This window comes from Styela clava, chromosome 11 (genome assembly GCF_964204865.1).
Source record: "Styela clava chromosome 11, kaStyClav1.hap1.2, whole genome shotgun sequence".
NCBI classification, from domain to species: Eukaryota; Metazoa; Chordata; class Ascidiacea; order Stolidobranchia; family Styelidae; genus Styela; species Styela clava.
This window is the reverse complement of record NC_135260.1, coordinates 4,724,579-4,738,195: the sequence shown is the minus strand read 5'-3', so window position 1 is coordinate 4,738,195 and position 13,617 is coordinate 4,724,579. Positions and strand designations below refer to the sequence as shown.

At 30.2% G+C, this 13,617-nt stretch overlaps 1 long non-coding RNA gene across 6 annotated transcripts in view; it reads left to right on the top strand.

Moving 5' to 3' along the window:
- Positions 1-2,358: 2,358 nt before the first annotated feature.
- Positions 2,359-13,617, top strand: part of LOC120348177 (uncharacterized) — a 55,874-nt gene continuing 44,615 nt past the window's right edge. For all 6 annotated transcript variants that reach the window (XR_013479156.1, XR_013479154.1, XR_013479153.1 and 3 more), the window contains exon 1: positions 2,359-2,520. This is a non-coding gene — a long non-coding RNA (uncharacterized LOC120348177). The remainder of the gene's footprint in view (positions 2,521-13,617) is intronic.

Here is a 13,617-nt window from a genome sequence, read left to right as displayed (position 1 = left end):
GTACCTGAAATAATAGGGAAGGTAAACAAATAAATAAATTGCAGATGTGATAAAAGGCTACTCTCTGGGGGACACAGACGGAATAGTGTATTTGAAATGTTTTGGATAGAACTGTAGTTTTTAGAACAAGACAACCAGAAATGGTAATATTGCCCAAAGAAATTTCATTTGTTTTGGTAAAGTTTCAGCAGCTTTTCAGCAAACTTATAATTCAAGCCCTAATAAATGTTTAATTCATTCAATATCTTAGGCAATACCAGTCTCTCGTTATTTTAATTTAGAGCACTATAGTTTTGGGTACAGGAATCTAGAAATGTAAATATTATCTGACAAAATTCTTTTGTGTTGAAGTTTTAACGTTTAGTTTTAGCAGTAAAATGTATTTATTTGTTTATCTATCTAAATCAGTGTTAATTTTGATTAGCATCAATTTTTGTTTCATGCAAGTATGAAGCTAAAGTCAAATGAATTACTCAGATATAAATCCATTCAGTAAGTGTATAGATACGGCTGTCCATGCAGTTAATAGGAGTTTGTTTGAATTGTATGAATTTATCTGAGGACTAGCAAACTACATCATAAATGGGAAAATTTTTATTTGTTATGATCAAATGAATAATTAGTTTCAAATTTAGAAAAAAAATTGAACTAATCACCAGGTTGGGATGTGGCATATATAAAAGAAAATAAATATTTCTGTACAATATCGTTTTTCTTACAGGAAATTGATCTAAGCAGAAGTATTGATCAAGTTTCATCCCTGTTTAAAAAACACAAAAACAATTTTTTGTTGAAATTTTTGAATTTATTGAAATGTTTGAAGATGCGCAAGAAAAGTCTTTCTAAAATGGCAGTATCACAAAAGTGTTGTGATTTTGGAACCTGTATATATTACCATATGGAGACTATATATTGCTATATTAGAGCTATCACTTCAAGTCACACAGATGTGTATAAAATCACCCATCTTTAGTCCATTGCGCAATAATTCAAGTAAACTCGAAACATCAAATGCATAATAAAAAGAGATAAGGCACGTTTCGTGTCAGATAATTTACAAACCTTGTTTGATTAATAATATTCCTTATCAGTCAATGATAACAATACATGGACAACACATATAAGACTCCTACTGGTAGGCTAGAAAATTGTTGCAAAGAACAAAAACTGTATTATGGCTGTAGTATGTGCACTGCTCTCGATGGAATATTGTTACAATTTGAATTAAAACAACTCTTGTGGGGTTGGATTTCGGCAAAATGTATAAACACAAATATTGAGATCAATGACGCTACCATCAATCCCATTACGCCCTGTGCTGTATGCTTTTTTTTAGGAATAATGAGAAAGCAACAGAAATCAAAATTTGACAAGGGCACAGCTGTTAAGACTATACAGTGCCAAGCAGTTCAGTCTAACTCACTTAAATTGGTTCAATTCTCAAATTTGAGACAAATTGCAAACACAGTCATTCCAATGTTTTGAGTTCCGAACTTCTTCTTATTCCAATGAAATTTCAACATTTCTAACCAAATGAACAAAATTTGCATGAATCATGAATTTTATGATTTAAAAGGGTTTTAAAAGGTTTATTACATTCTTCTAACTCTGAATCTTTGGCAAGAAAACCAACTTTGTCTTTCAGCATTTCCTGGCCACCTACATTGTTTTGTAGACCACACAAATACTCGAGGCTATAGGTCAGGCAACGAAAAGTGCAAACGGTTATGACGAAGTTATCATGACGTCATTTCCCATGAGACTGGACATCAATTAGCACATTCAGTGCAAAGCAAATCAATATGCCTACCATACTTCTAAACCTAACTTACAATTCAATAAATTATCTTTCAAATATGGTGTATTCCAATAGGTGTGTGAGTAAAACTAAAAATGTACCCAGAGATGCTGTTTCTCATTTGCTTATGCTAGGTGGTTATCAAGAGGATTCAACAAAAATTGAATTTAGACACAAAAGTTACTAAGGATTTGTTTGTTTGTTATCACATTACTTTTGTATAAAATAAATAAGAAAAGCTTACTGTCAAAACTTTTGAAAATTTCAAATCATTTACTCTTGCAAAAATCGTGCGGAGTATGCTGATGTATAGTACTTTATGTTGGGTAATTCTCAAAAAAATTTATCCCCAAATTGACGCTTGGGCTCAGCTTAAGACGGATACCTTTTGCTTGTTAATGCTTTTGGTATCATATATAACTGTATAAATTAAGAACATTAGCTTAGTCTTCGTCTTAGTTATGTATATGTGATTGTAGTAAAAAATAGGAATAGAATTTTTGTAAAATTTCAAACTAACTACTAACTTCTATTTTATATCAATCTATTTCAGCTATAGCCGTTCGCTAATGTACATGAAATGAAATGAACTAACAATGCACATAGGTAGCATATCAGGCATTCTGATTACTAAACAAGCAAATATTGAAGTTCTGGATATAAAAATCAGAGAAAAGGTTATCATCGGAGTGCTATACTAAAAATTGCTAAAAATTGCACAGGTAAGCGAAATTGATTTGAATTCAAAATACATGGTATAGAGTAGATTTTGTCAGCTTCTGAACAATTTTATTATGCTTTTGTCGGTGTTTAAGTGTTTATGGTTAAATTTAAGATTATTTTTAAAGATTTGATATAAAGTTTAATTATAAATTATTTATATAAATATGATACGTGTTTAGATTAGAGTTTTATTAATTTTCATTGTTACTACTCTGTTTGTTAGTAATGTCTGTTATCTTTGTCTGTAGTTTCACTCAGAACAAAATACAATGTCTTGAGAAGCCTAACAAATGGTTTTCAGGATTGATACAGATATTAGAAATGTGATAACGTTTTCAGATATGCTTTTAATGGTAACTATTTTATTTCTCCACTTAATTAACATGAAATCAAAATTATTTTTTGAAAATTTGATAGAATGTTTAATTATAAATTATTTAAATAAAGTTTGTTTGTTATAAAATATAAAAACTACCACTCAGACAGTTTTGTATATTCTGTTTTTATGTTTTCATGTCATTTCTTAGTAGAGTTAAATTTTTGCTTAACAATTCAACTTTATAGGAATCTTCTACAAAGATAATTTTGTATAACTTTATGATTATCGCATGCATATTGATTAACTATAGTAAGAAATTGACATTTAATTATTGTTGGGTGTTTTAAATATATAAGTAGGTAGTTTTAAATCTACACGGTTTTGTTAACTAAGAGTATTTAAAATGTATTTTGGAATCATATTCGGAAACGTTTTTTGAAGTTTTCGTCTTGAAAACAAACTGATTAAGTTATATTCAAGTCAATTTGGACTTGAAATTTTCCTATGATATTAATTCCGACTGAGTTCCAGATTTTCAGAGCAGCGGAATACCTATGCTTCATTTCTTTTTTGTTCTATATGGTTTACCCTTTTCTTCACTGGGATAGGAAGATCCCCACAGCGCAAATCTTGTATAAGAATAATTAAGAACATTGTACGCTCTGTTGGAAACCATTGTACCATAGAAGTTAAGCCGTTGTGAAACTGTACTTATACGTTGTAGGCCGGTTAGTCACCGTTTCTGACTTCTTTATTGATATCCGATAAAATGGTTAAAAATGTGATAAGTTTTCTTCCATTGAAATGGAAATAACCAACAACAAATATTAAAACTAATTATGTTACCGCAGCAATATATCTGTTTTTTATAAATTTTTACAGTAATCGTGGTATTCTAACTTCAATATTTTAAACAAAATTCACACTATGTTACTAATTAACATAATATTTTCACTTATACAACACGGTAGCTTAGATTTCGTTTTTTTTTTCTTTCTAAAAAGAGCAAAATCGTTACGACCATAAAAAGGAATCACAGAAATGATACATGAAATATTTTTATAAAACTAGTCTTATTTGATTATTGGTTAATTATACAGTCAATAATTATCTTATCCAGGCCAGCCGTTTATTTTTTGGACACGAAATGTCCATATAAATCGTTTTGTTATTATGTTATTATATTCTTGGTATTTTTCCTCCCATCGCTTTTTTTAACTACTGAACCAAATGCTTTGAATTTTTTAGTAGTTGAAGATATATTTTTGTGTTCCTATATTTCAGTATAGCACTCTAGTTTTTTTTTTGTTCTGATAATTACACTTACAAAGTTGTGTCTTCAAATATTTGTGTATAATTTAATAAATTTAGCAATAGAAAATTGAATACATTGTATGTGATTGGATTAGATATTGACTACATATTTTGGATATTTAGTGAAAGATAATTAATTTGTATATTCAAGATTTTATTTCAACTCAAGAAATTTTGCGAATTGAAAATTTACTTTTTCTGTTTGTTAATTTTAACACAATTCTCCCACGTTATGTGAACTACATCACATCACTCGGTAGCTCACAAGATTAGGCAAACACATGCTAGTTAATCTAGCTAGATTAACCCATAATCCGCGCCATATTGCGCTTCTACTAAATATAATATTATCATGGTTTTATTGAATCTCTATATAGCTAATCACATTAGCAAAAGTATGACGAGGGGATTTTCTGCCATTCAAATGTCGCCAAGAAATTGATTTTAAAGAAAACATAGGCGCCACAATACCATTTATAACTAGAGTCATGTGATGTTATATGTCATTCCAAATTTGTTTACAATTTTAATATTATTTTTCAGCAGAACCACGTATTTCTAAGACATTAAACAATTTGGATAACTGTATAAAATGAAATCACGAGCACTTCAAATTTTCGAATTTGATATAGAAAGAATATATTCAGTAATTTACATCTTCATGGAGTTGAGTAATAGTTAGACAAGCAATATTTGGTTATCAATAACTTTACATAGGGTCAGGTTTTCCATATATTAATGAAACGCATCTATCATTCAAACATAAACATTTGAACCAATTCGAAACAAACAGATAAAAAAGATTGTCACTTTGCTCCAGAAGATTTCAAATAGTTTAGTTTGAAATCCAAAATTGAAAATTCTTTTTATTTTGAGTAAATCACAAATATTATATTTCTCTATACTTTACAAAATTGATAGAGGTTCTGCATCATAGACAAAAGAATTCACATATCAGACACTTTGTGATGAGGTTCACTAGTTTGACCATTATATATGCAATCAGACTTTTGGAAACAGGTTTTTAAAGGACATTAGATCCAATGTGAATTCAAGTATTGCTAATTATCTCTCTTCACAGTAGTTTAGTTTTGCTCGCACCAAGTGGGTACTAAATTTCTTGGTATTTTCTTTATATTTCTTTTCAAGTTTTAACGGTTCAATAGGCATTGACTGTGTTGTCTTAGTCTCATATAACGTCGAGTGTTTTCGACCTAGCCTTTTTTTCTTTCAATAGTTTTCCTTTACAATGAGCAATATGCTTAATATAGAGCAACCCATGAGCATTCCAATTTACTTTTTATTCACACAATATACTTTAACACAGTTTCATTTCCTTATTAGAGAGGCATCTGATTATTGATAAAAACGGTTTTTAAACATAATGTTGGCATGGTTGGAGGTGCTTATCTTATATATATAGCCGCTATAGAAATCAAACTGTATTGTATATGACAGACTAAAAACCTACTTGAGGGAAAACTATTCCTGTGCAAAATATAAACTATATATAGAAGAATCCTATTTATTCTCAAGTTGTGGGGCTATTTATATTTGATATATTCTATCCAAATTCCGAATATAATTATTGCTCATAAAAGCTGGAAATTTCACATAGATTGGTTGCAACTTTTTATAAATCTGAAAACATTTTACTATAAACATATTCTGAGATGATTTGCGCGTTATTACTGTGTCGTTCAACTAGATTGTTGCGACTACTAAAAGGGAGCTATGGAACAGTATTCCTGTTGCGTCACACTTTTCAGAATCAAATGTTTGAGTGAACAAATTGTATTGGAAGGCAGCTAGCTATATATGATATATTATCGCATTTACGAGTATTTTCAACTTTGAAATTTAGAAATTTAGACCAAAACCTCTATTACCACATTTGGAAAAAACGTTCAGGGTGTACATCTACTGATTGAAATACTCAAGACTTAACTTTGTTCAAGCAATTTATATTTCGACTTATTCATTTGGTGGCACGTTTTATGGATATCGATGAACTAAACGTTATTTGTGTGTAGTTAGAGTTTAACTTACAGTGTGTGTGAGTAAATATTAGATTTTACAGCGTGAAAGAAGCCTTGTACTTACTGAGTACAAATCACAACCGTGTCTAGCACAGTGCGAGCGCGATTCGCAACATGACCGCCATTTTGTTTCAAAAGCCTTTGACATTTTCGCCACTGATTACATATTGAAAAAAAAAAACTTTTAAGAGATATTATACTAAATCTTTCGGCTCACATATGTACATATTTTGCCTTTAGGTTTATTACATTTTTCAGCATATATCGTCAGTGTAACACAATCTAATGTCCGTAATATCAGCCGGGACTACTATCTAGCTAATTTATAACAAAAGTAATGAATTTCTATAGTGGACATCATGAAAATATATATTCCTTAAAGTCAACATCTCCGGGCTTATATGAGTGCATGTTTGAGTCTGTTTACTTGTTTTAGAATATACGGTCCGCGTGACACAATTTTAATGTATGTCTTCTTATGTTGACTACTATCTACCTATCACCTATCGAAAATATTGAATTACCAATTTTGTCTAAGTCAATTCAAGCACATCGTGTTTTAGCGATGAAAATTCAAACAAATATGCTTCAAATATGGGATTCTGAAAGTCAAAAGAGGTTAGGATATAACACCTTTTCTACCCACAGACTACCTAATTTATTTATAATTAGCGATTTCCCAAATTTGCTCTAACGGTTCATGCTAGTTAAGTATGTCTTTGTTGGAAGTATCTCGATAACGCAAATGGACTTCAGGTATACTTCAAATATGGAGCCTAAATGTAAAACATTCATTTTATCAACTTTGTTTAAATCTTTTAATGACGACCACCAGTATTCATATCTCCATTTACTAATCCTAGTTTTATCTTGTCCAGTTTTGAGAAGCTTCAGACAGTTTAAATTTACTTTAAAACATAGTTGTTTACGGTCAAGCCCATATACACCAATTGCCAGATTTAGTTAATTGCATTACTGTAACTTTAAAACTAAACATTATATGTGTGGGCTCTATCAGCTGGATTAAACGGTATTACAGCGCACTCATGGACCAGGCCACTACAGTATATACCATTATCATATTACAGAGGAATATACTAACCATAACTAAGTTGCACACATGATAGATATACATATATCGATAAAAAGTGGCTGCTAGAAACTAGATATGACTAAAACTTTAGCCATATAATACTGAAACTGACATTTATTTAAGTAACTCTCGCCAAACAGAGTTATGCGGCAAAGTTTTAATGATGAAACTCGGATTGCCTTGTCGTTTTTTTCATTCATTTAATAGCAATTTTCATAGTTTAGTAATGAGAATATGTGAGATTGTATCTGAAGGTTTGTTATTCTTGATTAGCGTGTGGTCTGAGACATGAAAGGCGGTGGTTTAACTTTGTTTAATATTAACTGTTCGACGTTGTGAACAGCTTCTATCACTACTGTCTGACTATACGCACAAATACTCTGGCGCAATGAGCGTGAAAACAAACATGTATCTCTACTTTTCGTATTCAGTTTTGATCAGTAAAAGCCGGTTGATACCTTAATATATAATGTTTCATCTCTGTTAGTTTATAAAATCCATTTAAAATCTTATACCATCTCCGAGTTTTATGAATAGAAAGTCCAGTAGCGCAATACTCCGGCTCATTGAGCGTAAAAACAAACATTTCTGTCTCCTTTTAACTGGTAGTTTTGCTCAGAAAAAGTGGATTGCAGACTTTTTCCCAATGCCTCATATATATTTTAAGACCGATTTTAAAAGTTGAACTATAGATATATGTGTGAAAACTAATATTTTGTGCAACAATTTTGAAAGCCTACCTAGAAGTCGTTGATAGAAATATAAAACCCAAATAAATACATTTATATTATTTTCTGAGAATCTTTGCATGCAATAAGGATAAGCTAAATATCACCCACAATCATAGATAACTTATAAACAACTTGTTTATATGCTACATGTTTATGTTAGTCTTGCGTCGATACAGTGATTCTGCAACCAGGATTGTAAAATTACAATATTTTTATTATTATATTTTTATTATATAAGATTACCCATATTCACTCATATATGAGACTCTTCATTATAATATTTTATTTTACTATTTATTTATATATACCTCGCTTATTTTATACTATTTATTATACTATATTTATTTATACGGTCTAATCATCATTATTACCTACATTTAGGTTTGATATAAATGTAACAAGTTAGGAGTTATATTACGTGAATTTTCAGTCGCAAACGCATTGATTACCCAGCAATAAAATGGGTTCCTTTTTATCAAGAAAAATAAAAGTGTGGGATTATGGGTCACATCCTTCGTTTTATGTGTGTGTACTCAATTTAACCTCTCATTTGTGGTAAATTTATATAGCTCTCATATTGTTTATGACTCACCGAGTTATCTAAGGTGTTTTATATCGATGATATCCATCATTGGTATTTGTATTCGGAATATATCATACACTCGACTTAACGACCTGATGTTAATTTTTAAATGTGTTTAAGGATTACCAGCGCTCAACCAGGTTGGAGAAATTCATTATCAATGTTTCGACAAAGTGTGTTAGATATTTGGAAAGTTGGCAAAAATTTTATTGGTTTGCATATACACACGTATACAACAACATATATGCACGTACTTACAATGAATAAGCCTAATAACACTAATTAAAACTATTGAAGAAATTATAGAAGATGTCTCAGGCCAACCGGACCTCATTGTTGTTTGAGGAAATAAAAGCAGAGGTTATAATGAACAAAATTTTACTGAATTTAATGAGACAAAACATTTTATGTGTCGGCTTCATCAAAGAACATCGACGATTGTCTGGGTTTGATCAAAAACTTGGGATTTAAATCCTTTGATGTAAATTTGTCACATTGCTAGATTGACTGCTCAAAATAAAATTTTGGTATTGTTTTGAGATTATAAAAAAACAAGTGACGCTATTCTATTTTTTCCTAGAAGTTTTTTTTCCCTATTTTCACTCAACTCAACATTCACAGAAGACTCTAATAGGCGGATACTACTACTGCTTTCAAATTGGCCAAAATTTTTACATATGAACAATTTTAATTCTGTCATTTATTCGATTATTTTTTTTAAATTTTTAACATTTCTACTTTTTTGTTTTTAGTCAGCAAATATATGCTGCTATAATAAATTGTAAAGCATGCTACGTACTGATTTATCAAATAAAGTATTTTCTGTTTGAGGTTTTATTTTCAGAGTCTATTTAAAATGAAGCGTGGTGGTAGTTAGCTAGATTACTAGTCAATAGAGATTTCCTTCTTTCTCCTCATGGGAGTTCATACCAAAACTAAGTCAACTTGTTAAATTTCCAGCACAATTAAAGTGGGACGTAATTAAGTTATTCTAATCAACAAAATTGCGAAAGATAAACAAACTTTTTATATTTGATGTAAATAATATTTGCGTTTTTTCATGTTCAAAAATCATTTGTTTAATACGGTTGCTGTGGAAAGAATATTATCACCTGTTTCATATTTGTTTCCATAAATATCCATAACGTAAATAAATCGGTTTCGACACTCCAAAGCAAATGTGGAGTTCAACCAAAAAAATTAACTAAAATATAGGATTCAGCTGTTTCTAGCTTGAAAAACCGTAATATAAATCATTACTATAACATTTCAGCGTGCAAACAATTTGAAAACTAAATTTCCTATAATAAAGAAAGGTAGAAATGTAGAGTATTAAACTTTATGGGTGTGTGACACGAATAAATTAAAAAAAAAATTGCAACCTAAGTATAAATCAGAGAAGCGTTTTTATCACTTTAATTATATATTCTCAATACCAACAAGATAAAATTGATTTTGCAAGGAGTGTAATCCTGCTGGGAAAATTCTCGCTCAATCACTATTTTCTGGTTGGTTCGTTGACGTGTTGTCGTGTTTGTTTACGTTTCTTCATTCGCTCGTGTCGAGGATCCCTGACATAGGTTTCCAATTCACATCATCGTCTGTATTTTTGTTTGCACTTACATAAAGCGGTGCAGTAGTTCGTTGTATCCTAGTCTTTATGGTTAAATTCCTCATTTCTTTTTTTCTGGAACTCCTTATTCCTCCCTCACTTTGCATATAAGCTACTTTTTTATTCAACCTTTGATGTACACTGAGTTAGTGTTATTCGCAAGTTGCACTCCCGCCTTTGTACATTTCAAGTACGTTTATAATGTTTGTATAAATAAGTATCATAGTGTTAACGAATATTTCTTATGCTATAGCAAATACGAAGCAAAGTTCCTCCCCGAAAAATTACATAATTCTCCCTGAGTTGGAATTCCACATCGGTTGGAAAGGGTGGCATTAATTGAAAGAACATGTCGGTAAAAAAAAGTTGGAACTCTATAAATTAATAAGTTTTATGTTTCTAAAATTTGGTGAAACATATATATATATTTGCAGTATATACTTTATTTCTTATGTTCTTGCTCCATACAAATAAAGGATAGAAACAAAAATTGTTTAAATTTTGTTCAGAATTTTGTGAAATTTAGAAATGTATTCAGCAAACATATTATTTCCATCTAAAATTAAATTTTGTGATTTATAGGAAACAGTGTGTCAAATGGTAAAAGACTCTTTTTATAATCACATAAACTACTACTTCACATATGGTATCGAGAAAGAAAGTCGTACTATACACTTTTTATTGCTGTCCGAAACCAGCTAAAATGCAGTGTTACAATGCAATATTATTCAACTGGTAACATTATTATGATAAACTTTTTATTATTCATCATTTTTGCATCCAACTTTTACTCGAACAATAATTCTAAATGATGTATATAAAATAAACAGTTCTTAGTCGCCCTCATGCGGGACGTGCTAATCCCTTGTTTATCAACAATATATTGGCAAAATGACAAAATTGAAACAAAAAGGCTTTCTATCTATAATTTGAATTTTTTGGTACGGAATACGGAATATATTTGCTATCTAAATGTTAAAGGCACCAAACTTGAACCAATATTTGTTTGCAAGTACCTCGATTTTATGGAAAATATAAAAAGACATATTATAAGTACAAATGTGTAGTTTTTTGGTGATAGGTAGATGAAAATCCTATTTTGCCTTACTTTTGATGATATCTCATTTTTCCGTTAAGGCTTAATTCCTCACATGTTAGATTTGTCGTTGATCTTTTGAATTATCAATGTGATAGTTTCCAATGTAATTCAGCTAAGGCTCTATACATAATATTAAATGAGTGGCTTGCAAATAAAATGAAAATGCTAATAAAACCATAACTTACTGAATTGAGTGATACATAGTATACAATAATGCAATTGAATGAAAACTGATTTCATTTGTTTTTCATCTTCAGTTCAGTTCAAAGTAAGTTGATATACTACTTGTTTATATAAAAAAGTCATTTTAAAAACACATTTATCATAATATATCACTATGTTTGAGACTTGAGAATTACGTCTTGTGGTAAACAATTCACTTGCCAACATATTTAATAAAGTTGAACCCTAATGTTAAAAAAGCAGGTCCCTATAATTTCTAGATTTTAAATTTCCTAAAACCCGGACAAAAATAGTGATAAGATATACTTGGAAGTATGTCAAATTATGCAAGTGCAACAAACTGGTTATACAACTAACCAGAAATGTCAATTTGTTCCAATTTTAGTCTTGATAATCATCAAATTACATGCAAACCACAGTAAATTTTAAGCATTATAAAAAGAAAATATGCTTTTACCGATTGTACCACCCAAGTTAGTGAATTCCCAAACGCTACATTTTTCTGCCAGCTATCGGCGCGATCATATACCGTGTGAACAAAACATCCATCAATAAATGAATTCTCATGTGCCCACTTGACCGTTCGACCTCGTTCTAATACTTTCAATTTGCAGACAATGTACTGAGTAATATTATCTACATATTTCCAATATGATTTCATGTGTTTCAATGATATGTGGGCCCATGAACAAGAAGATTACATGAGTAACACGATGTGATTGTTTATTATGCGTAGAAACACTATTAAGGCGAGTCGTTCATTAGAATCATTCACCTATTTGTGTTGGCCTCGCGAGTTGCACCAGCTACTACGCTTGAAAAAATTCAAACTGAGTATTTAATGAATTTTTAGAAAACATTTTAAGCTGAATTATAGCAAAAAAATAAAAAAATTATAAGAATTGTTAATTTAAGACAACATTCTACAGAAATAACAACTGGAAAAAAATTTCCAAAATTATTCAATTATGCGATTCTATACCAAGAAGATGTTTGCTACCAAACTTTGTATTCACTAAGCAGAAGTTGTCTGTTAGATGATCCAGTATACTCCAATGACATAAACTTGGAGTCATCATATTACATCAGCAAATTCGCCATAACACAAAATGATTTTATTTTTTAATTTTTTTGATTGTTCAGATAAGTTACATTAAAATAATATAACATTGGAATATTCTTCAGTGGTTTCTTGGTGTTTTCGAGCTCCAAAAACTTATGTTAAGAAGTCACTTTTCCTTTTGGTAATGTTATCTGCTTTTTCTGATTTAGAAATATTTTTGTTTTGGGTCCACATTTTATTTGGGTTTGTTTACGTTTTGCTGACTGCACAGTCCATTTCGCAACTAAAATAGGAAAACTCTTTAGCAATCCAAGAATTAACCGTATAAAGCAAGCCTTTATCAGAATAAACTTAGGTATACTTTTTAGATACAATTGATTTGAGAAATGGAACAAATTTTGAGTGATAATGTTTTTTGATGAGATAAATTTGATGTGTCTAAATTAAAATTTGTAAATGTAACAAATTTCAGAAAAACAATTATAGAGGTTCTTCAATTTGCTGACAAGATACCATTGAAGTGTGATATCATGATTCATCGTAATGAGAAAATAACTTATATCTGTGTTGTTTTGTATAGTCATTATTGTAACAAACAATTTTGGCTCAAAAACAAGTCGTTGACTTTACAACTTAACGCTTATATGATGCTCCTCTTGTCGGCTGTGATAAATGCCAGTTATAAGTCTGTGCGTGTTTGTGCTTCGCCGTCTCGTTTTTCTTATAAGTGATCAAATATACTACATTAAACTAAAGATATATTTTGTATTTCGGCTGTATGCTCTGTTTTGAAACCCTACTAATCATAGGAACAATATATCTGCTAACACTGATCTATTTAAAATACAATTTCAAACATGATTGGCTTGTATTAGTGACATAAACAAACTATAGTCCAATAATCCGCGAGAGGGCGAGGAGGGTAAATACCATTCTGAAGTAACCATAATACCAATGACACACAAGATATTTTATTGAAATTCTATAAATTACAAGCTCATATTAACAAAATTATTTGACTATCGGTCATAACATTTTAGCTAATCACCAGTTATATATA